At 46.1% G+C, this 25,941-nt stretch overlaps 1 pseudogene across 1 annotated transcript in view; it reads right to left on the bottom strand.

The window, feature by feature from the left end:
* Positions 1-10,027: 10,027 nt before the first annotated feature.
* Positions 10,028-25,941, bottom strand: part of LOC147017421 (uncharacterized) — a 55,419-nt pseudogene continuing 39,505 nt past the window's right edge. The window contains exons 3-4 of the transcript XR_015049765.1: positions 22,020-23,754; positions 10,028-10,172 (exon numbers count right to left, since the gene is read on the bottom strand). The product of XR_015049765.1 is annotated as an uncharacterized LOC147017421 (transcript). The remainder of the gene's footprint in view (positions 10,173-22,019; positions 23,755-25,941) is intronic.

Here is a 25,941-nt window from a genome sequence, read left to right as displayed (position 1 = left end):
GCTGGACCCGGTGCACGGTTTGTGCCTCGGCACCTGTGGCTCCGAACTCTTTGAGACGGCTGCGAGATTCCTCCATACTCTTGCAAATGGATATGCACTTTTTCAGTGAGAGGTCTCGCTCCAAAAGTCGCTTTCTGGTGCTCTGGTCAATGATGCCCATCACGATTCTATCTCGAACGAGACTGTCATGTAGCTCGCCAAAGTTGCACGTCTTTACCAAGGTTCTCAGGGCAGTCACAAAATCATAAATGTTCTCATCAGGTCTCTGGTCTCTTCCGTTAAAATGGTATCTTTCAAAAGTTTCATTGACCTTACCTATAAAGTGATTGTCAAATTTCCTGATCAGCGTGTCAAGATCTTTTGGATCCTCGGCGGCATGGTCATCGGTTTCCAGTTCGAAGGTCACGCCGTTGTAGATCTTGAGCGCGGACGGGCCGATGGAATGCAAAAACATCGCCGTCCTGTATTCCGGTGGTTCACTGGATAACTTGGCAACAATCGCGTAGTTTTCCTACTGTTGCTTCCAGCTTTTCCAGTCCTCCAGTGGAACACTGACGGTGTCTAAAAACGGCGGTGGGGACACTCCCATTGTCGATGCCCGGGCCACGGACATGTCGCAACAAACAGCTCAAAATACACGTCAGTGGGTGCGTGTCAGCGCCGATCAAGTCGTCAGTCGGCGTGCTCTGGTGCTTACCTCGCAGCCACCATGTTTCCGTAATCATTCATTCACAGATAACGCCGATGAACACAGATTCTGATTCAGTAGACGTGAAACAAGTTTATTCCAAAAGCGGCCATGACGCACACACAACACCAGCTGCGCATGCGCAATGCAAGAAGGCTTGGGCGGCCATGCCGCTCGTGACAATGACAGTTGAAGATCAATATCGTTACACTCTGCTCATATAAAAGAATGTAATTGATTTAAGTCGTTGAATACCGATCAAATTTGGAGTTTAAGTTGGCAGAGGGGGTGGTGATCAGATTCAGGAAAGTATTGATACTTGCATAGATTGGGCAAAAGATTGACAGATGGAATTTAACCTGAGCAAGTGTAAGGTGTTGGGGATGGGAAAGAACAATGAAAATAGAGATTACAGGATGTAAGGGGAAATTTTGGAGCGTGTCACACAGAAGAAGGATCTGGAGATGGTAATAGATATGGGAGGTAACCAGCTAAAACAATGCCAGGCAGTTACAGGTAAAACAAAAAGGGTTTTAGGCTGTATAAGGAGGGGGATCATTTATAAATCAAAAGAGGTGGTGTTCACATTGTACAGGAATTTAGTGAGGGTCACATCTAGAATATTGTGTGCAGTTTTGGTCACCACAACTCAGGAAGGACAGAGATGCTATGGAGAGGGTTCAGCACAGGGCTACGAGATTGATTCCGGGCCCAGCTCGACTCGGCCATGAGGAGCGGCTGAAGGAGACGGGGCTTTATACACGAGAAAGGAGGTGGTTATGAGGAGATATGATGGAGATGTTTAAGATAATGAAAGGTATCGATAAAATCAGTGAAGCTGAATTATTCAGCAGAGTCGACAGTGATAGGGCCAGGGGCCATAGCCTGAGAGTAAAGTAGAGTTAATATGGTAGTGAGATAGAGTAGACAGTGATAGGGCCAGGGGCCATAGCCTGAGAGTAAAGAGGAGTTAAAATGGTGGTTAGACAGAGTAGACAGTGATAGGGCCAGGGGCCATAGCCTGAGAGTAAAGAAGAGTTAAAATGGTGGTAAGACAGAGTAGACAGTGATAGGGCCAGGGGCCATAGCCTGAGGGTAAAGTCGAGTTAAAATGGTAGTGAGACAGAGTAGACAGTGATAGGGCCAGGGGCCATAGCCTGAGAGTAAAGTAGAGTTAATATGGTAGTGAGACAGAGTAGACAGTGATAGGGCCAGGGGCCATAGCCTGAGGGTAAAGTCGAGTTAAAATGGTAGTGAGACAGAGTAGACAGTGATAGGGCCAGGGGCCATAGCCTGAGAGTAAAGAAGAGTTAAAATGGTAGTGAGACAGAGTAGACAGTGATAGGGCCAGGGGCCATGACCTGAGAGTAAAGAAGAGTTAAAATGGTGGTTAGACAGAGTAGACAGTGATAGGGCCAGGGGCCATAGCCTGAGAGTAAAGTAGAGTTTAAATGGTTGTAAGACAGAGTAGACAGCGATAGGGCCAGGGGCCATAGCCTGAGAGTAAAGTAGAGTTAAAATGGTGGTAAGACAGAGTAGACAGTGATAGGGCCAGGGGCCATAGCCTGAGAGTAAAGTAGAGTTAAAATGGTGGTAAGACAGAGTAGACAGTGATAGGGCCAGGGGCCATAGCCTGAGAGTAAAGTAGAGTTAAAATGGTAGTGAGACAGAGTAGACAGTGATAGGGCCAGGGGCCATAGCCTGAGAGTAAAGTAGAGTTAATATGGTGGTAAGACAGAGTAGACAGTGATAGGGCCAGGGGCCATAGCCTGAGAGTAAAGAAGAGTTTAAATGGTAGTGAGACAGAGTAGACAGTGATAGGGCCAGGGGCCATAGCCTGAGAGTAAAGAAGAGTTAAAATGGAAGTGAGACAGAGTAGACAGTGATAGGGCCAGGGGCCATAGCCTGAGAGTAAAGAAGAGTTAAAATGGAAGTGAGACAGAATGCAAAGGACAAAAAGAACATTTTGCATTTAATTTTATTATACCTTCTTCACTGAGGATGAAGGTTATGTTTTCACCCCTTTCTGTTTGTCTGTGTGCAAGATAGAATCTTGGGGTAGGGAAGAATCAATTCTGGGGTAGAATCAATGGTTCCCAAGTTATGGCCATTTATTTACCAAACCAATGACAGGAAACGGTGCTATGACATCACAATTAACGGCACAATTCTTTTTTTTTCACGTATGGCCACGCACGGACGGGCACGCACATACGGGCACGCACTAGTATGAGAAATTCTTCCAAAATGTATGAGAAATATTTCTCCTTGGCTCTTGGGCACAATCCTGGACAGGTCGCCACTCCAACACAGAAGCCTCGATCATCTTCTAATATATAAAGCTCTTTCTTAACCACTAACTTGACTGACTAACTCACCGATACAAATGTTTAGTACCTTCTTGGTGGGGTAGAAAGCTGAAATTTTGCATACTGCTGCAACTCGAAGCCAATATCCCAGGAAAAAAAATCACAAAACCGTCAGAAATTGTTCGTAAACGAAAATATCCTTGAATCAGCCTGTGTAGCCTCGGTCTGCTAATTGCTAGTAGACAATGGAGCTGTAACTGGAAGTGGTTGCTTGGCAACGGTGAACAACGTTGCTTCTGCCTCTTGTTTTATAACTTTTGCTGTATTTACATTTAAGTTACCATAGCTGTAAACATTTAAATGAAGACCTCATTGTAATCAATAATTCTTGATTTATTTGAGTTATTTCACTGTTTGCAGAATGCAAGCACATCGGGCTCTTAAAACAGTCGGAGACCACACTTTGTACATGAGAAAGGAAACAATTACAAGTAATTCTTCTGTTTAATTATGTCTCTGATCGATGAGGTGCAGAAGTATTGATGCATTTTAAATATTGCTAATTACTAAGTAGTTGTAGTAATGAGCAATTTGTTAATTACTAAGTAATTGTAGTAATTATAGCACCTTGAAGTATCACACATTTAATTATATTGCATTTTGGGTCACGTGACAACATATTTTTGGTCATTGTTTGCTTAAGTTCATTGTGAATTAATATGCACCATTTCGAGTTTGTCTTTTGGCTTGCATATCCCTATAATCTCGTGTTCTTGAATATAAATCTCTCTCACCATCCACGTCATCACATATATCAAGCTTATATTTATTGTGTCTGCATGTTGGGTACACCCGAGTAGTTGCTTGCAGTGTGCAAGCATGCCCCACTGGTATAGAATATTTAAGTATCTTACATCATCACTCGGTTTGCATGATGACGTCTTGGTCACGGCACAGATATCATTTGCGACAGCAGATCGATCGGGCCACTCCATGGAGGTCAAGACGTGGACACGCCGTCCGGTTTGACACTCTTTTCGATAGGGGGCTCCCCTGAGCCGTGGCTCGGTGATCGAAAATCGACCGAATCTGAAACGCATCAACATGACCATGTTGTTTCAATCTCTCGTGGCAACGCGTCAGTGAAAAAATGACGCTGTAATGGACTTGCAACAGGCGACAGGTTGTTGGTTTGCAGTTTTGGAAACCAGCGCTTGCACACATCGTTTGTTTCGTTTTGCTTTCTTCGCGAATGTTGCTTAACGAATGCTGTGCGCAGACACGTGAGGGTACGGAAGTCCGTACACGGAAGAACCAAGAGGAAAGAAAAACCAAACAATCATTTGCTCATTGTGACGTGGCACAAGGCACGAGACACACGATCTTGCATCACCGGAACTTTTATTGCCTTCAACATCGGAGAATACCATCACGTTGAAATTCCTTTAAAACATACCTGAGTATGTGCCTTTTCAAGGTTTGATGTTAATCGGACGAGCGGTTCCTGAGTTATGACCATTTATCTACCAAACCAATGACAGGACACGGTGCTATGACGTCACAATTGATGTCACAATTCTTATTTTATTTTATTTTTTGCACGTACGGGCACGCACTAGTATGAGAAATTCTTCCAAAATATATGAGAAATTCCCCAAAAAATATTTCAACCCGTGAGCGCCGTCGAATATTTGGGATTCATCTGCATCTCCGATTATTTCGGCCGCGTTGACTATGAGAAGGCTCGACGAGTCAGTGGCATGTTTGTTGAGACGGATTGGGACATAAATCTTCGTTGCAAATGACTCGACAGATGTGAGCTGGGAAAACCAGAAATCCATCTCATTCTTCCCCCGATTAGATCGCTGCTTCTAAACAACATCAGAGAATGTATTTTAATCACCCTCCTTGGCAAAAGAACCACCGCCGTGGCACAGCATCTGTTTTCAGGCTTCCATCAGCGATCTCTTGGCAACTGCAACGAGAATGAGTGGAAAAACGAGCGAGGAAAGAAGGGCACTCGAAATGCGTCCGTCCTGCACGAGAGTGTGCGATTTCAAGTGGGAACCTATTCTTGGCATCCGCTCGACTTGCGAGTCACTTTTGGTGGTTTGGGGGGGTCTTTGGAGGACTTCAAGGCCAGAGGGGGTCGAGGGTACATCGGATCGAACCGAGACGCGTAATCGATGGTTGTTTGATATGGAATTGAATCCACCTGCAAGTGGTGTCGTACGACGGAGCAATTCCTCCGCACGTGCACATTATTATCGCTTGCTTATGAAATAGAGATCGGGATGCAATCTTGTGTTTCATGTCCGCAAGGCTTCCTTCTACGGAAACCGACATGTCGTCGGGCATGTGATGTGGCCCTGTTGACGTCAGACACAGCGCAGGGAACTGAACCTTTGTCCAATGCTTGCACGAGCTACTTGCAGGTACTTACAGGTAAACGCACAACTTTCAAGGCTTTACCAGCTCCGGTGTGGCCCAAAAATCTGTTCACCAACATTATTGCATGTTTATTTTTCAGCACATCTGACAACAGTGAGATATAACTTTGTAAACTTTGTTTATTTAATATCTCGATAAACTATAACTCCTGGACCATCCTGCATTATTTTCACAATTCCAGTTCATTGGAGACCATTTATTTATTTCTGATGCAAGTAAGGTCCCTCTTTCCTTTTCTTCCTTTACTCCTAACTCTTCCCAATCTCTTCTCTTATCTCTATCTCTATCTCTGTCTCTGTCTATCTCTCTATCTCTCTATCTCTCTATCTCTCTATCTCTCTATCTCTCTATCTCTCTATCTCTCTCCCTCCCCCCCTCTCTCTCTCTATCCCTCTCTCCCTCTTCCTCTGTCTATCTATCTCTCTCCCTCTCCTCCTCTTCTCCCTCGCTATCTCTCCCTATCTTTCCCCTCTCTCCTTCTCCTCTCTACCTCTCTACCTCTCCCCTCTCCCCTCTCTTTTTCTTCTCATTGATTGCCTGCATATTGCAGATGAGACAGACAACTTATTGTCGATCATGCAGCATATTGAGAATAACATTATGATGAAAACCATGCGACTTTGAACTTAATAAACCTGTCTATCCCATAATTTGGAATCTTTTCTTGCCACTCTTCTTCTTCACAAACTCTAATTTCAGTGACAATGACAAACAACTTCGACAATTTTGAGTTGGAAAGAGTTTTGGCAAAGCTTTGCAAGCAGCGAAAAGCCAGTTCACACACGGAAATAGAAAACTGGTTTGGAAATACCAACCGGTCTGCGAGCAATTGGGCTGGGTGAATTGGGACCGAAAGCGTGTATGCAGGCGATCTGCCAACCTCTACACCTCGTATTTTTCCCAGCCGCAAACTATCTGCCTCTATCTTATGTATCTTGTGTCCTGCAACCTTATGCTTGTGTAATTTGTTGCATTTCATTCCCCACTTTCCCTCCGATCTGGGTTGGACGACACTGTCAATTCCCCAGATCCAAAGGACAAGAGCATTCGCCGCCAATAACCTCATACCCAAATAAGTGGATCAGAGGAAACCAAAGTCTACATTTCACATTGGCCGAGGTTTGATGGCAGCAAAAAAAAAAACAAGAAGAAAAACTCCTTTTGCAGTCACACTCACCATCTGGCTGAGCAAGCATTGCTGCCATCCATTGTTTAATTCTCCCATTCAATGACGACAACTTCTTGAAAGATGATCTCCTGCTGATCATGGCCTTCTTTGAGGAATCTTGAATTGTAGCTTAATTCATTTGCTTCTTCTGTGTCACCTCCTCTTGCCAGCAACATGTATGTTAATTATTGTGAAGAAGGCGATTGTGGTAAGAGGCTCCACCGACTTGAACAGGATCTTCTGAAAAAAGGTTCAGTCTGAAACTTGAACCACGAGATGACCTTCATCAGGTATTATGCAGACCATGTGGACCAGATTGTAAAATTCGACAACGTACGCCCATATAAGGAAATGAAGGACGAAAATTATTGTGCATGACATTTGATCATGGTGTGACCTAAACAAAAGGCTGTGAAGAAATAAAGGAAATCCTTGGAAGTTTCAGATGCGTTTCAGAGTATACGCTGGAATCCTGCAATGTCAATTTGAGGAGCAATGGTTCATCAAAAGAGCATAAGGCAGCATTCATCATTTCATTTTGTGCTGGCAGGATGGCCTAGAGGTATGCACACTCACTTCTGAGCTGTCTAGCCTGGGTTGGAATCCTGACCCAGATATAAACTGTCATCCCAGTGTTTCACAGGAAGGGTGATTCATCAATGTGTGTGTGTGCCGTCCCTCGGATAGACGTAAACTGGGAGTCCCATCTGCCGGCCATTAGTTTGTGGATGTTAAAGATCCCATGGTGTGCAAGCTATCGCCAGAACCATGGACCAATTGCACCTTGCACCTTGCACCCTCATCCAATGATGCTTCCCCACAGCCTTGTGCTGCATATGAAAGATCATTTCATTTCGTATGCATCTTGTGGCTGCTGGTTGCATCATTGCTGTGAGCGCAGCTGTGCCGCTGATGCCCCCTGTACGTTTGAGCAGGAATTTAGAATTTGTTCAGGGTACGTACCTCCAGGCCATTCTGTCAGCAATAAAGCAGCATGTTTTACAGAAAGTTGTGTTTCCACATGAAATGAAGGATTGCCTGCAAATCATGCAAAAGGCAAATCATGCAAATTTGCAAACATGCAAAAGGAGCAACATGAAGTGAAACAGGATTTACTCTTGACCCTGCACTACATTTGCCACGCTGAGTATACTGTACGATTCCTGAATCGCACACTTTAATCCTCAGCAGTTTTACACCCCAACTTCAAACATCCGGCCAAGGAAATGAAACCCAACATAAGGAAGTAACAGTGTACGGTAACTTAGTATTAAATTCCTCCATGTGTAGATGGGGTAGTTCAATTGGTATGGTATACTCGTCTTTAAGCTATCCAGTCTGGGTTCAATCCCTGCATATACAATAAAGTGTCACCCTGGTACTTCTCTGGTTTGGTATAGATACAAGGTGATCCAAAATGATGTTCAACTTTTCAAACAGCTGTCATAATTTTACTTATGTGACCATCTATTTTCAGGTTGCCTAAAGAATAAGGTTTGAAGTTCTTTTTTCCAGAGATAGAAGTTTCAACGATGTCGAACAATTTCTGTGCCCCAGCGGACGCTCAATTTAGAGATTTTTTTTGTGACAAAGTCTGATGTTTCCACACAAAGGCAGTTTCCGAGGATGTATCCAAAAGCAAGAATTCCACAATATAAAACCATCAAATGGATTGTTGAAACGTTTAGAGCCACTGGAAGTGTGAAAGGCCAAATTAAAGCAGACGGTGGTCGAAAAGCTTCACCGAGAACACCTGACAAGATAGAAGCTGTGAGAGATGCTGAGCAGGCTTCTCCGAAAAAGGCGACACGCCGAATTGCACAGCTGGTGGGAACTTCTCACATGATCTTTGGTAGAATCATACGTGACAATCTGAAACTGTATCCAGACAAGATACAGTTACTGCAGCACCAGACCAAAATAAATAGGAAGTTAGTTCATATTTTGTACTGCCATTACTCAACTTATCAAAAAAATCCAGGATTTTCTTGATAATCTCTTATTTAGTGATGAGGCCCACTTCCATCTCAGCAGCCATGTAAACAAACACAACATGTGATTTTGGGCAGATACCAACTGCACAAACATATGAAACCTCCAAAGCCAGCCTCCGACTGGGCATCCTCTGTCATACAAAGTGCTTCCTTGAGACACCTGAACTCCTATCCACCAACAAGGCCTTCATCCGCAGCTTGATGGAGGAGTGACACCCCCTCTGGGCTGGCTACCCTGTCTCACATCTTGCTTCACTGTGGAAACCAAGGACTTCAAGATCATTGGAATCCCCAATGATGAAGCTGATTCTAGGGGCTTATCACTTTGCCATCGCAGACAGGTCGGTGGTCACTGTCTTTTACCGCCCCCTTTCTGATCTGGCATCCTCTGCTCTTTCCGTGCTTTGTCCCCAACCCCCCCCCCCAGGTTTCTGCAGGGCTGATACTGTCCACCATCAACCCCCTTCTGGTGAAACTACCTAAATTCAGGATCACTGCTAACCTCCACTCCTTTGTTCCTCTATTTTCCTGCCTGTGAAATCAACTTCCACATCCTCTTCAATCTCATTCTTTTCTCCAGGTCTTCAAAACAGCTGTTCACCGCCATCTCAGACCATCCCAAATCCAAAACGATGATCTTTTCTACCATTGTTAATCCCCTCAAAATCTCTCCTTATTCCAATCTTCCCTCCTTGGAGTTTCCTTCTGTATCCATCTTGTCCACCCAATGCATCCTCTGTGTCCATTTTGTCCACCCCATGCATGCGAGCTTTGCATCCTGTTTTTGTCTTTTACGTCCTGATCCATTCAGTGTACTAGCTCTTTCATGAGCCTCAATTATGCATCCAAAAATAAAATAAATATATAATGGCACTCGGTATAAGGCATACCTTCACCAGGCTGAATAGTTTACATTTTGTATCCCACTGATAGGCCGGATTTGCATCCGGAACATTTGTCCTTGTCACACACCAAAATCTAATCAGCTTGTTCTTGTCACTGACCCAGCTCATCCACCAAGTTGTCATAATCCATCCACAACTTTTTGAAATACCATGCTGTTTATCCTTTTTGGCCCCATCTTTCAAAGGTGAAGAATCACTTGCATATTAAAAATAAATTCTCATATCCGGATCGAGATCTTCACCAAAATTGAATGAATTCGGCCTGATAGAAATGAAGTTATCGACTTCTCCTCACCACCAAAGGTTGATGACCTCGTCCAGTCTGAGCGGTGTCTCATAAGCTGTTAAGTATGAGTGCATGTAAATACAGTCACAAGTTCAACAAGAAGCAAGAAAAACGAAGACGGCCTTTCACCATTGGGCCAATTTGGTGTTGTGTCCACAAAATAATGTGACTCGCTTGATGATGCAGGTGACCTAAATGCCCAGTGCCCATGGGAATAAGCTGCTCCCTAAAAGGGGTGTGATGATAGAAGTCCCAGGGTTAAAAGGAGTGAAAACCCAATGGAGATGGCGAGACGTGATGCGGTGCATGGTATGAAGCTCCATTCGTCAAAAGAGGAAATGTGTCGCTGAAGATAATGCTGCAAATCTCTTCTACAGGGTGCCCCACAGAAAACCAGGAAATTTGAGATTTATTTTGCCGTATTTTACCATATCAATAAACTAACATCTAATAAAGTGTATCTTTGTTTTACACTACATCTAAGTTTGCTTTTGTTTTGTTTGAAAATAAAGTGTATCTTTGTTTTACACTACATCTAAGTTTGCTTTTGTTTTGTTTGAAAATAAAGTGTATCTTTGTTTTACACTACATCTAAGTTTGCTTTTGTTTTGTTTGAAAATAAAGTGTATCTTTGTTTTACACTACATCTAAGTTTGCTTTTGTTTTGTTTGAAAATAAAGTGTATCTTTGTTTTACACTACATCTAAGTTTGCTTTTGTTTTGTTTGAAAATAAAGTGTATCTTTGTTTTACACTACATCTAAGTTTTCTTTTGTTTTGTTTTAAATAAACTACCAAATTTCCTGGTTTTCTGTGGGGCACCCTGCATAATGGAGCCAAGTGTTTATTATCTCCTCCGAGACAAGGCGTCAACGGTCCACGAAAATCAGCTATATTGTACTTAGTATACATAACTCTGGATCGCTATACGTTTAAGCTCACTTTCACAAGTGAATGAGCAAAAATTAGGTTGATTGAAAAGTGATGCCGAGGCCACCGAGTATTAGCTATGCAGCCCGAGGTACATCACCGAACATGATTGGTCCAGCGCTATCACATGCCTACCACAGAACAGACCAGTGACGGCAGGTTTATTTACTACCTGCAAATACCACCGTCGCTTTGCTGATGGAAACACTGAGATGGAGTGAAAAAAGAGGGAGGAGATAGAGAGGAGTGGGGGGGGGCAGTGAGGAGATAGAGGAGCAAAGAGAGAGGAGGGAGGGCAAAGAGAGAGGAGGGAGGGGGAAGGAGAGAGAGAGAGAGAGAGAGAGAGAGAGAGAGAGAGAGAGAGAGAGAGAGAGAGAGAGAGAGGTGGGGGAGAGAGGAGTGAGGCAAAGCGTGGGGGGGGGGGGGGGAAGGGGAAGGCAGCAAGAGGTGAGAGGAAGGGAAGGCAGACGTGTGGTGGAGCGTCAATGACGATTCATACTGTCTCATCAAAATGACTCTGTGTGCAGAATAACAGTGAAGATAGAAACAAAATAATGTCTGAAATCCATTTTCTACCGCTTATACTATAAACATGGCCCAGAGACAAACTCGCGTCCAGACAGAAATACTGCCCGAATGTGTCCGGAGACAAACACCACTCGGACACATCTGGAGACAAACTCCAGTCTGTACATAAACACCACCAGAACACGTCTGGAGACAAAAACCGCCGAAACATAACCACCATCCGGATATGTCCAGAGTGCGAGAGAGAGAGAAAGACAGAGAGAGAGAGAGAGAGAGAGAGAGAGAGAGAGAGAGAGAGAGAGAGAGAGAGAGAGAGAGAGAGAGAGAGAGAGAGAGAGACACACACACAGAGAGAGAGAGAGAGAGAGAGAGAGAGAGAGAGAGAGAGAGAGAGAGAGAGAGAGAGAGACAGAGAGAGAGAGAGAGAGAGAGAGAGACGGAGGGAGAGAGAGAGAGAGAGAGAGAGAGAGAGAGAGAGAGAGAGAGAGAGAGAGAGAGAGAGAGAGAGAGAGAGAGAGAGAGAGAGAGAGAGAGAGAGAGAGAGAGAGAGAGAGAGAGAGAGAGAGAGAGAGAGAGAGAGAGAGAGAGAGAGAGAGAGAGAGAGAGAGAGAGAGAGAGAGAGAGAGAGAGAGAGAGAGAGAGAGAGAGAGAGAGAGAGAGAGAGAGAGAGAGAGAGAGAGAGAGAGAGAGAGAGAGAGAGAGAGAGAGAGAGAGAGAGAGAGAGAGAGAGAGAGAGAGAGAGAGAGAGAGAGAGAGAATGAGAGAGGAGATGTGGGAGGAGGATTTTTCAGGAATCGTCAGGTTGGAGTCAGTATGATTACCACCTGCAGTACTTACTGAAAACAACCCAGAAACCTTGAGTTGCTTTCACCGAAAAACAACGGTGCATCTGCAAAGATGTTTCAGAGATATATTCACATACATTATTCTTTATATACAGCTGTGTGTGACGATTGCAAAATTTGGCTTGGTAGTTTATAAAACATGTTAATATGGCAAACGGCTTGGAAATCGGGTGTTATTTCACAAAAACTCATTCAGGGTGAGCGAGCCCGAACCACTTGCTCAGGGTGATGGAGTACGAACAACTCACTTAGGGTGATGAAACACAAACCACTCACTCAGGGTCAGATCAGGTCAGGTATGGGAGCATGCACCGGAGCAGCATGTCACTGCGTCCACTTTCTGCCGGAACTCCAGGGGCATCCATCTGGCCATCCACCAGGCAGATGCCTGGCCTATTCCCATCTCCTTGAGATGCTGATTAACCTGCTGCAACCACGAGGCACGTGGTTGGCCATTTGGCCTCCTCCACTCACGAGGGTCCTTCACTGAGAGAATCTGGTGAGCAGGATCAGCGTCATGAAAACAAGCCACATGTCCATGCAGCCACAGCTGATGCTCACGGACTATGCAGGTAACAAATCTCATTTGAGTCTCTTTCAGCAACCGCTTGTTGGACACAAAGTCTGACCAGCGATAGCCAAAGATTCTCTAAAGAGACCTGGTACCAAAGGAGTCACCATCTCAGATCCCGAGTCAGAGTCCAAGTCTCACATCCATAGAGCAAGTCTGGAAGCACCAATAACCTGGAGCCTCAGACTTTCATCCTCTCACACAGGTACTGGCAGCACCACACCCAATGATCCAGTGAATCCATGACTCCCCAGGCCCGACCCAGATGTCTACTGACCTCTGGCTCACAGGCAGCAGAGATATGAATGTCACTGCCAAGGTAAGTAAATCTCTCCATGACCTCAACATCATCACCACAAACGGATACAGACAAGACAGCAGCATTCAATATGTCATTGAAAGCCTGGATCTTACTTTTAACCCAGGAAACCCGTAATCCCAGTGGCTCCAACTCCGCATTCAGCACCTCGAGGGCCCCCAAAAGGATATCCAGAGTCTCCCCAAATATTACTGCATCATCTGTGAAATCAAGGTCAGAGATCTTTCCATTCCCAAACGATGCACCGCAGCTTGATCTCTCCGATATCCTCCCCAGACTCCAGTCCGTACAAGCGCTGAAAAGTGTGGGGGCCAGTACACACCCCTGAGGAACTCCAGTAATAACTGGAAATAACTCAGAGTTGGTACTACCACATCTCACAGCACTCTCATTACCAGAGTATAGTTCAGACATCAGATTGATCAGCTTTGGTGGCACCCCACGAAGACCAAGAATCCTCCAGAGGTAATCCCAATTCACTGAATCGAACGCTTTACAGAGATCAACATAGGCTGCAAGCAACCCCTGCCGAAACTCTCATCTGCGTTAGGTGAGGACCCGAAGAGCAAGGATACGGTCAATCGTTGACCTCTTTTGTGTAAAACATAACTACTCTGGACGCTGGTGCTCAAGCAGATTTTGGCGAACCCCATGAATAATTATCCGAGCAAAGACCTTGCCCGGCACCGAGAGCAGCGTCACCCCTCAGTAGTTGTTTCAGTCCTGGCAATCACCCTTCCCTTTCCAGAGAAGGACAAGAAGGCCCCTCTTCCAGTCAGTTGGGATGATGCCTGTGTTCCAGGCAGAGCACAGAACTGCATGCAACGACATGAGTACAGCATTTCCACCAGCCTTGAGAAGGTCAGCATGATTGCCACATATCTCAGGAACTTTACTCCCATTTCAACCGGTTCACCACAGCCTGTGTTTCCACAAGCAAAGGTGGATCACAGTTGATTGGAGGGTCAGCAATAGCGATAGTAACACCCCTGACATTAAACTCGACAGCTGATCCTTCACTTTGGACTCCTCTGTCAAAAGCCCACCACCTGCCATTCTAACTGCAGTACATTGAGGGATGGGCTTGGATGAACGCAATGCGCGAATTCCCCTGTAAGCTGGATGAGAATCACTTGACCACAGGTGATGCTCGACCCCCTTACAGATTCCTCGCACATAGGCCTCCTTGTCCACCCTTCGTGCACTGCAGTTTTACACCTCAGCTCCCTGAACAGCTCAGTTCTGCTATTCAGCCTGGCCGTGCTACTCTGGTAAATAGTATCCAATGTCGCTTGAGAGACAAAATTCTTCACTTCTTCTTCAAAAAAAACTTTATCATGAAGAAATCATTGGGGCCTGTTCAAATTCAAGGCATAGTTGAGCAGGCGAAAAAACATGGCGACTTCAGACCCCAGCAAGGTTACCCAGGAAATGCCTTAAGACTTCAGACAGCGAGGTGGCCAAAGATCGCCTGATGAAGGAAAATTAAATATGGCCATTACTTATCTTTAAAAGTGGTGTTTTAATTTACGCAAACACCCAGTTTTCACTCTTGCACTTCATTGGAGTTTTCTTCATGTGCATGCAAAGTTTCAGGCTGCTTTATGGGTTTATGGTTTTGGAGTAATGGAGGAGGCACACTAACACACTGACACACATTGATATTTATTAGTGTAGATATTTAGTTTGTAATTAGAATGCCATGGCATGGAAGGGCCAATGAAGCTGCTCTATACACGTTAACATAGTGTGCATCTAAAACAAAGGAATTATTCTTGGTTTTCTTCTACTTTATTCGTAGGTATGATTACTAGTATTATGTAGAGGTCATGACCATCATTTTGGTGTGTCACACTCCACAACAGAAAGCTCCAGAAAAAAACGATGCCACACACACACACACACACACACACACACACACACACACACACACACACACACACACACACACACACACACACACACACACACACACACACACACACACACACCTCATCCATTTATAGTAGATCCTACTCACAGAGAAACAAACAAACAAGCAGTCATAGACTGGTACTTACGAAATCGTCAACTTGACCTCTGACCTTGTCTTATAAAAGCTGTCTCTCGAGAAGGTAGGGACGCAAACCAGAAGTTTCTACGATGATTCTGTAACAAACCATCAAAAATCGAATGTTTTGGATGTTTGACCTCACTATGACCTTGACCTTTGACCGATTTTGACCAAAATCTAATCAGCACTCGCCATCAGCCTCCTGAATCACGTGGTGTAATTTGACATTGGTAGCTTCTTCCGTTCTCGAGTTATCATTTTTTGGATGTTTGACTTCACTGTGACCTTGACCTTTGACCGATTTTGACCAAAATCTAATCAGCACCAGCCATCACCCTCCTGAATCACGTGGTGTAATTTGACATTGGTAGCTTCTTCCGTTCTCGAGTTATCTGTAGCAAACCATCAAAAATCGAATATTTGACCTCACTGTGACCTTGACCTTTGAGCTGTTTTGACCAAAATCTAATCAGCACCAGCCATCACCCTCCTGAATCACGTGGTGTAATTTGACATCGGTAGCTTCTTCCGTTCTCGAGTTATCGTGCCTACAAACAAACAAACAAACAAGCAGTCATAGACTGGTACTTACGAAATCGTCAACTTGACCTCTGACCTTGTCTTATAAAAGCTGTCTTGAGAGAAGGTAGCGACGCAAACCAGAAGTTTCTACGATGATTCTGTACCAAACCATCAAAAATCGAATGTTTTGGATGTTTGACCTCACTGTGACCTTGACCTTTGATCAAAATCTAATTAGCGCGAGCCACCACCCTCCTGAATCACGTGGTGTAATTTGACATTGGTAGCGTCTTCCGTTCTCGAGTTATCATTTTTTAGATGTTTGACCTCACTGTGACCTTGACCTTTGACCGATTTTGACCAATATCTAATCAGCGCTAGCCATCACCCTCCTGAATCCGTGGTGTAATTTGACATTGGTAGCTTCTTCCGTTCTCGAGTTATCGTGCCTACAAACAAACAAACAAACAAACAAACAAACAAACAGAAACGGAAGGCATCAATATACTTACGAAATCTTTAGATTTCGTAAGTAACAAATATATAGACAGACAAACAGACAGGGGTGAAAACATAACCTCCATTCACCTTCGGTGGTAGAGGAAACAAGCAGTTTCTGCAGCTAAAGTAATAGTACAGTCAAAATGTCGGATGACCTCCCACAAATTGCAACAAAAGCAAACTCAACAGATTTTTATTCCTGGATATATCCTCAGTGACAGAAAAAAAGTCCTAAGGGATCCTCCGGGATCGTCCACCACCAGAGGTGTCGTCCACCAGACGGCGGTCTCCTTGGGTTAACCTGAGGCGGTCCCTTCGGGTGGGTGCCTGGAATGTCCTATCCCTAAGAGAGAATGATCACCTGTCTCTGTTATCATCTGAGCTCAAGCGTTTGGACATTGCAAGCGGATTGCAGCTCTCTCTGAGGTTCGGAGACCGGATTGCGGTGAGATAATGGTGGGTGGTTACACCTACTATTGGTCTGGTCGCTCTGATGGTTACCATACCTAAGGAGTTGCTGTAACTGTGTCCAATAAGCTGACCCCAATGATAATTGAGGTAACACCGGTCAACGAGCGTATTATGAGATTAAGGATTCGTCACTCCTTAGGTGTCATTTCCCTGGTCTCTGTTTATGCTCCGACTGAGGCGAGTGATCTCACCGTGAAGGATGCATTCTACGCCACACTCGAGTCTGTGGTTGATCAGTGCCCCAGACGAGATACACTTCTAGTCTTGGGGGATTTCAATGCATCGACTGGAACTGATAGGGATGGTTATGAGGTGTGTGTTGGTCCCCATGGGTCAGGAACTATGAACCAGAATGGCACTAAGTTCCTTGACTTTGCAAGAAGTCATGGACTTAGGGTGGCTGGTTCATGGTTTCAGCGCCCACAAGCTCATCGCTGGACTTGGTATTCCAACGCTGGCGGTGTGGCAAAGGAGATTGACCATGTCCTCATTGACGGTCGTTTGAGGATGATCCAGAACTGCAGGGTCTACCGGAGTGCTCAGTTCCTCAATACTGACCACAGGCTTGTTGTAGCAACTCTAAAGCTGCACCTTAAATCCTGGAGAATGGTACCATCCCAGCCTAGGCTGGATGTTGCCAAGCTCAGGGATGAGAGAGTAGCTGAGGAGTTTGCGAACAGGCTGAGTGGACACTTGGGGGGTCTGGGTGCTTTGTGGGGTCCTGAAGAGTTGTGGAGCGCCTTCAAGACCACCGTCCTTGATGTTGCCGGTGGATGCCTTGGAGCTCACCGCAGGGCAAAGAAGAATTTTGTCTCTCGAGGGACACTGGATACCATTGACCAGAGTCGCAGGGCCAGGCTGAATGGCAGAGCTGAGCTGTTCAGGGAGCTGAGGCGTAAAACTGTACGTGCACTGAGGGTGGACAAGGAGGCCTATGTGCGAGGAATCTGTGAGGGGGTAGAGCATCACCTGTGGACAGGTGATTCTCGTCCCGCTTACAGGGGAATTCGCGCATTACGTTCATCCAAGCCCATCCCTCGGAGCACTACAGTTCGAGCAGAGAGTGGTAGGCTCTTGACAGAGGAGTCTGAAGTGAAGGCCCGCTGGGCCGGTTACTTTGAGCGGTTGTACCAGGCTGATCCCCCAACTGTCGAGTTGGACGTCAAGGGTGTTACAATCCCTGTTGCTGACCCTCGAATCAACTGTGGTCCACCTACGCTTGTGGAAACACGGGCTGCGGTGAACCAGTTGAAACAGAGCAAAGCTCCAGGGATCTGTGGCATCCATGCTGAACTTCTCAAGGCTGCTGGAAATGCTGCACTCGTGTCGTTGCATGCAGTTTTGTGCTCTGCCTGGAACACAGGCATCATCCCAACTGACTGGAAGAGGGGCCTTGTTGTCCCTCTCTGGAAAGGGAAGGGTGATCGCCAAGACTGCAACAACTACCGAGGGGTGACGCTGCTCTCAGTGCCGGGCAAGGTCTTTGCTCGGATAATTCTTGATAGGGTTCGCCACCATCTGCTTGAGCACCAGCGTCCAGAGCAGTCAGGCTTTACACCAAAGAGGTCGACGATTGACCGTATCCTTGCACTTCGTGTCCTGACCGAACGCAGACGAGAGTTTCGGCAGGGGCTGCTTGCAGCCTATGTTGATCTCTGTAAAGCGTTTGATTCAGTGAATCGGGATGTCCTCTGGAGGATTCTTGGTCTTCGTGGGGTGCCACCAAAACTGATCGATCTGATGTCTGAACTCTACTCTGGTACTGAGAGTGCTGTGAAGTGTGGTGGTACCATCTCTGACTTATTTCCAGTTGTTACTGGAGTTTGTCAGGGATGTGTACTTGCCCCCACACTTTTCAGCACTTGTATGGACTGGATTCTAGGGAGGATGTCGGAGAGATCAAGTTGCGGTGCGTCATTTGGGAATGTCAAGATCTCGGACCTTGACTTTGCAGATGATGCAGTCATCTTTACGGAGACTTTAGACATCCTCTTGGGGGCCCTCGAGGTGCTGAATGAGGAGTCGGAGCCGTTGGGATTACGGGTTTCTTGGGTCAAAACTAAGATCCAGGCTTTCGGTGACATCTTGGATGCTGCTGTCCTGTCTGTGTCTGTTTGTGGTGAGGATGTTGAGGTCGTGGAGAGATTCACTTACCTTGGCAGTGATATTCATGTCTCTGCTGGCTGCGAGTCAGAGGTCAATAGACGTCTGGGTCGGGCCTGGGGAGTCATGGATTCACTGGATCATGGGGTGTGGCGCTGCCGGTACCTGTGCGGGAGGACGAAAGTCCGAGTCTTCAGGTCCTTGGTACTTCCAGTCTTGCTCTATGGGTGCGAGACTTGGACTCTGACCAAGGATCTGAGACGGAGACTTAATTCCTTTGGTACCAGGTCTCTTTGGAGAATCCTTGGCTATCGCTGGTCGGATTTTGTGTCCAACGAGCGGTTGCTGAGAGAGACTCGGATGAGATTTGTTACCTGCATAGTCCGTGAGCGTCAGTTGCGGCTGTATGGACATGTGGCTCGTTTTCCTGACTCTGATCCTGCTCACCAGATTCTCTCAGCGAGGGAGTCTCATGAGTGAAAGAGGCCAGTGGGTCGACCACGTTCCTCATGGTTGCAACAGGTTGACCATCATCTCAAGGAGATGGGGATGGGCCTGGCATCTGCCTGGGGGATGGCCAGACGGAGGCCCCTGGAGTACCGGCGGAAAGTGGACGCAGCGACGTGCTCTTCTGGCACATGCTCCCATACCTGACCTGACCTGGATCCTCCGGGGGGAAAGTCCTGAAATCATGGAAATCCAATATGGCTGCCACCTGGCTTCGGGGAAAATGAGAAAATTGTTAAGATTGATATTTTAAGATGTAAATATATGTTTTTCTGCATTATAATTGTTTCTAGTTATGGTCAGTATATTGATATACAAGAATAATTATAAAAAAAAGTGAAATGTATTGAGGGTAAAATGAAAAATTAGAGCTTTTTTGTCCAAAAATGTCAATTTTTTGTCCCAAAAAAAAAAAAATTTACTTGATACTGATTTTGGCTCCTGGACAAAAAAAAAAGAAACGTTCAAGACACAAGATGAAATAAAGTCTGGCAATACAATATAATTATGTAAATCATTGAAACATGACAAAATTCACAATTCCACTCGGGGCAATCACATCTGCCTGACGAAGGTTTCGAAATGAAAATGAAAATTCGCATTAAACTCAGAAACTACATCCATTATAAACTTACTATACATGTTGAGAAAAATGAAGCATATTAAAGTTAGTACTCGACAATGTCGTCATCATCCTCATCATTGTCACATGGAGTGTTTGTGCAGCCAGAGCCCCTGCAGTTTCCACAAGCTGGAGTGCACTCAATGTTGTGCTTCTCGCATGTGCATCTCATGGTGCTACATTCAGCCTGGCAGTTGCACCTAATGACACGTAACATCTTTTCAGGAGCTGGAGCTATTGATGTCTGAAGTGGCACAAAACCCTCGTCACACGTCTGCCAACCCCAGTCTGTCGGAAGAAGTTCATCTGCACATCCCTTCCATTCTTGGACTTGCAGATACACGCGCAGGCTGTGATACTTTGCTGCTTCTGATGTTGGTGGTAACGTCTGTGGTTGCACGTGAGAGGAGCTCGAAGCCACCTTGTCCTAGTACCACTGATACCGGAGGGTGTTCAGGGTGTCAGTTGACTTTCCGTTGTAGATTATCACCAATGTTTTTTCTCCTGCATCTGCCACATCACATACAGAAGCTGGATATGTATCAAAAACCTTGGCCTGTTCATGGAATGTGTTGTTTGCTTTGAACTTTTTGAGGGAAGCTCCCTTTCCAATCCCATGAAGACGAGATGTCGTGTCGCACCCAATAACTGCATGTAGAAACAGTATGTGCTTGCACATGTCTGTACCAATCATTTTCTTTGTAGCCTTGATGTTCCAGATGCGAGGCTTCTTCGTGTTCTTCTTTGGCTCGGGACGAAAGAAGAGGTCATGGGATTCTAAGCTTGCATGGTGGCATAGGAGGACGAGGAGGTCTGTGTCATCACCAACTAACACAGTGTTGGTGACAGTAGCAGACTGTACGGCCTTCAGTACAATCAGGAGATCAGCATCCCCTGGGGCATGGTGTGTCTCACAGTTCTTCTTCTGAAGCTCTTCACTCAACATAAAAATGAATCGCTGTTTATTCTGCCTATTGGCAAGAAACTGTTCCTTCTTCATTATATATATATGTGTATATATATATATATATTTTGTATACCTTGTCAAGGCTCATATGAGAGCTAACACACAATGCACATCAAGGGGGGCATGAGAAAGGAGGGGAGGGAGTGGGAAGGACAAAATAGTGGGGAGCAGAGACATTAGGAGATCTGTGGAAGGGAGAGGGATGGGACGGGGAACATGGGGAATACAAGATGGACATTACAGGGACTTTCCAGAAGGAAAGCAGGGAATTTGAAGGAGGTGGGCTTGGGTGGATTATCGGGGGTAGAAAAGATCGAGGATTTGGATGCGGGATGATAAGAGGTGGTGGTGAACAGCTGTTTTGAAGGCCTGGAGGGAAGAATGGGATTGAAGACAGTGCGGGAGTTTATTCCAAAGGCGGGAAAAAAGAGGAATGAAAGAGTGAAGGTGAGCAGTGATTCGTGATTTTGGTAGCTTTACCAGAAGGGGGTTGTTGGCGGACCTTGAGCGCCCTGCGGAAATGTGGTGGGGACAAATCGCAGAGAGAGCAGGGGGGGGGGCGAGACTGGAGAGAACACGGTAGAAGACAGAAATACCACCGACCAACCTGCGGTGATTGAGTGAGAGGCCCAAAGACTCAGCCTCATTGCGGGAGATGCCAATGATCCGAAATGCCTTGGTTTCTGCAGTGTGAAGCCGAGAAAGGTGGGAGGCAGGAGCACCAGCCCAGAGGGGAGAGCAGTACTCCATCAGGCTGCTGATAAAAGCTTTGTAAGTGGCCAGGAGCTCAGGTGGGCCGAGGAAGGAGACGCATGTCAGCTGTAAATGTCACAGTAGTGCCAGCATTCCCTTTAGACCGTCTCTGGTGTGTCATGTCCTTCGTGTTGGTACTCTCATAACCATCAAACACGACTATGGCATCTCCGTACTTCTTCGTTACATAATCAGTGTACTGGTGGCATATGTCTCTGTATGTAGATCCAGGAGACCATGGAATGTGTTGAACAAGTGCCCCACCATCCAAAACATACTGTTGCCCATCATTGGGGATATCGGCTGGGACATCGGATCCAAGAAGATCCTAGATGGGATCAGCAAAGACTGGCTTGTGTGCTTCTCGGAGCTGAAGAGAGGAATCAAAGAGGGCTGGTGGATAGCTGTACAGTTCGTATTTGAAGGCCGACTCCAGTTCTTCTGCTGTCTGTGCAACAGTGATCAGTCTCTGGAAGAGGAGTTGTGGGTCAACCTGGACTTGCTCTCCATCATTCTTGACAGATGACTTCATGCCGAGGGTGACAACTTGGTCTTTCCTCTTAAATGTGAACTCGGCAGGTGTTTTCCCATCCATAGATTTCAATATTTTGGTTCCTTCAGCATGTGCTGTATCGACGTTGACGGTGGGGTGTGCATGAACTCCAGTGGCAATGTTCCTCAGACATGGATCACGACTGAACGGATTCCGTTCCTGTAAATACTGAAGAGCTGATAGTGTGTCCTTCCAGTCATGAGATTGTCTTGCCTTGGTCATGTCCTTCTTCTGCTCTCCAGTGTTGTAGTTCACACCTGTGAGCTCCTGCATTGCCTGGTTTATTTCTGCACAGGCAGGCATTGATAGCAGCCATACCAGCCGTTGTTGCTCTGTCATTCCTCGCCCTCGTGTGAGCCCCCTGCTGGGCTTCAAACTTCTCATCAGAACTTGTTCGATGATCAGGTCAGATAAGAAGACCTGCCCACAGGCGATCACTTCGTCGAACCACATGGAACCCCTCATCAAAACGTTGTTGGACATTAGGATGTTGAGTTTTGAGGTTGGACATCTGCTGCAGATACACCCTCGCAGATTTGGCATACAGGTTGTGGCCCAAGGCTGCCAGGTAAGGCAGCATTTCCTGGATGGCCTGTAGATGTAGTGCCCAGTTCCCATTGCGCTCTGCCCGGATGTATTTGCGTAGAATGTCTAGCATGTCCATATACTGAACCCAGAGCGCTGAAGTTCTGGAAGATATCTTTGCAGACTCGGCATGCTTCTGAAGGTGGTCTTTGATTCGTTTCAAGACATCAGACTTGTATACTTCTTCCACAGACAGTGTCCCGGCCATCAGCTTCTCATTGAGGGTACAAGCCTCGTTGAAGTCTGGATTATTGCTTCGATCTGTTTGCTGGTCATGTAGCGGCCTTGCAGCTGCTTCGGCTAAGTCCGGATCTTCATTCCCATTGCCGTCTGATGTTTCAGGTAGGCATGGTAGAGGCGCATTGAGCACATTTGTCAACAGCAAGGCATTGAGGGCTGCATCAACAATTAGGTGTGCGCGAAATGCGCGGGCAATGGCCTTGCCACTAAACATATGAATCACTGCATTGGGGGCATATATCAACTCCATCAGTTATTGAAGCCCGGATGACACCATCAGGTGTCCAATACATCCGAGGAAACTCATCTCTGCGTGGAAGCCGCCCAAGCGTAGGACAATCCCTTTCAGATCACTTCCCATAGGCTCCGAGTTGATGATCATGAGGGCCTTCCACCAGAGGGGCTGATCAAAGGTGATTACTGGAGTGACACCGTGGCGTCGTGCATGTTCACTGACAAACATCAGGGTCGAGTATATGCATGTGCTGTCACTCGAGTTCATGTCTATCATGGGCAGAAACATGATAGCCGCCTTGCCAGGGTGGTCACTCTTGTGTATGAATTGCATCATTCCTGACCATGCAGGTCTGAGGGACCCAAACAAGATGGATGTCTTCCACAGAACATCAAGATTTTCAGAGCAGTTCTGGGCTTTTAGGTTGACAAGTTTCTGGTACGTCACTGCTGTCATCCCGTGACTTTCTTCCTTGTGGTACCGTATCTGTACCCTTCCAACCATTGTGACATCACGAGACGTCACCTTAGCCCTGGGTATTGGCCGGCCTGATCTGGTTCCAGGGGTGACGGCGGCAATCATCCCCATGCCATGGAATGTGCCATGGCCATCCAGTGTGCGAATGTTTTGCTCCACATTGTCAGTACATCTTCAAACCCAATGTAGAGTGGCAATCACTAATTACCTGGTAGGCACCTGCATTTTTATGAGCAATGATTTTTTGTTTGTTTGTTTGTTTGTTTTCAGGTTACAATGCCGCAGTCCTGGCATATGGTTAGACAAGCTCTGGAAAATCATACACCATGGGGGGGGGGGGGGGACTTACGCAACCACTCAGGATGATGATGATGAAGTTGGAGTTATTCCTCGTGTCATACACCATCTCTTCGATGGTATCTCTCAAAGATCCAAAACAGAATTTGTGCTCAAAGTTTCATACCTTGAGGTAACTTAAAATATTGAGGTTGCTTTGTGGTTGTGAAACTTTTGTTCTCGGCAACTTTCAAACTTGAAATTTCCTTTTTTATTATTATTTATTTATTTGTTGCAGATTTACAATGAAGAGATCATTGATTTGTTGTGCAATTCAAAAGACCGCCGAGTGTTGAGCATCAGAGAAGATGCCAAAGGGGGCATAAAGGCAAGTCTGGACTTGGGATTGTTTAACTAAGATGTTTGTTGTGTGGCTGTGGTCTGTGCCCTTGGTTTTTCAAACCCGGGGGTGCGACCCCAAGTGGGGTCGCTGAGCAAATTTTGTGGGGTCGCGGGTGTCTGCTTGCAGTGAAATTTTTTTTCTATTTTCGATTGGTGTTCACTTTTACGGGATGTAATATAAACGGTTCGTTCAAAGTATGGGAACCGGCGCAACATGACGCTTGGAATGGGAATGGGATCCACGACGCTTGGAACGTCTATTTCCGTCTCCACGTACGGCTCGATACCTTATTTGTGATGGCAGCACCGGCCACCAGCAAATCTCGAGAACGTTCTTTCCAGCATAAAATTTCTGGACCTTGGATTTTACTACGTGGTGGATAAAAGTGGGGCACAGAGGCCTCAGTGTGTGATTTGTTTTGAAGTGCTTTCTTCGGAGTCTATGAAACAAAATAAGTTGTAGAGGCATTTGACTACAAAACATGCGCCTTATCAGGATAAGGAGAGAGCGTTCTTGGAGAGGAAACTTCTTGCACTCAAGAATACGCGTCTTGACAGAGAGGGTACATGCCATCAGACCAATTCTCGGCCATTAGAGAACTCATATCGAGTGTCGCTCCATGTTGCCAAGACTAAAAAGCCTCACTCTATTGCGTTAGAACTCGTGCTGCCATGTGCAAAGGACATGGTATCTGTGATGGTTGGGGAGGAAGCGGCGAAGAAACTGACAGTTATACCCCTCTCTGTCAACACCATCCAACGCAGAATTGAAGATACGAGTCTGGACGTAATAGCTCAGGTCGTACAGAAGATCAAGGAATCGCCGTGGCACGCCATACAGTTGGACGAGTCCACTGATATCGCATCGTACGCGCAACTCATCGTCTGGGTCCGCTTCATCAAGGCTGATAACTTTGTCGATGAGCCTCTGCTCATCAAACCATTGGAGGCCACCACCAAAGGCGTGGACATTTTTGGGAAAGTAGAGCAGTTTTATCGTGACCATGATCTGGACTTCGGAAAGTTGCTCGGTTCTACAACAGACGGCGCGCCAGCAATGTTAGGAGTGCGTTCTGGATTCAAGGCTAAACTGCTTGAGGTGGCTCCTCAGACCTCCATGGTACACTGCATGATTCACCGAGAAGCGCTCGCTTCTCGTACTTTGCCAGAAACCTTGCAGAGCGTGCTCTCAGAAGTCGTAAAAATGGTGAATCACATCAAATCGAGCGCCCTCAACACGAGGTTATTCAGGCTATTCTGCCAGGAGAAGGATGCCGACCATAAGAATTTACTATTCTACACTCAAGTCAGATGGTTATCTCGAGGAAACCTTCTTCTGCGCGTTTACGAGCTCAAAGATGAACTGAAGGAGTTCCTACGCACACAAGGGAAAACGGCATGGGTAGCGTTGTTGAGTCGGACTCTTGGCCGTCAGAACTGTGCTATCTCGTTGGCATCTTTGAACATCTCAATGTCCTCAACCGCTTCCTCCAAGACAAAGACGCCAACCTCATGATTTTTCACGACAAAATGAGCGCATTTCTGGTGACTCTAAAATTACTGGCAGACAAAGCAGCTGTTAAGCGCTTCAGCCTTTTCCCCCATCTGGTGGAGCATCTAACGACCTGCCAGTACGATGATACTGAGCTCGACAGTCTTTCTGGGGAAATAGCACGTCACC

This window comes from Eptatretus burgeri, chromosome 11 (genome assembly GCF_056783735.1).
Source record: "Eptatretus burgeri isolate ZD-2024b chromosome 11, Ebu_testis_v1, whole genome shotgun sequence".
Classification (NCBI taxonomy): domain Eukaryota; kingdom Metazoa; phylum Chordata; class Myxini; order Myxiniformes; family Myxinidae; genus Eptatretus; species Eptatretus burgeri.
This window is presented reverse-complemented; position numbering and strand designations above follow the sequence as displayed.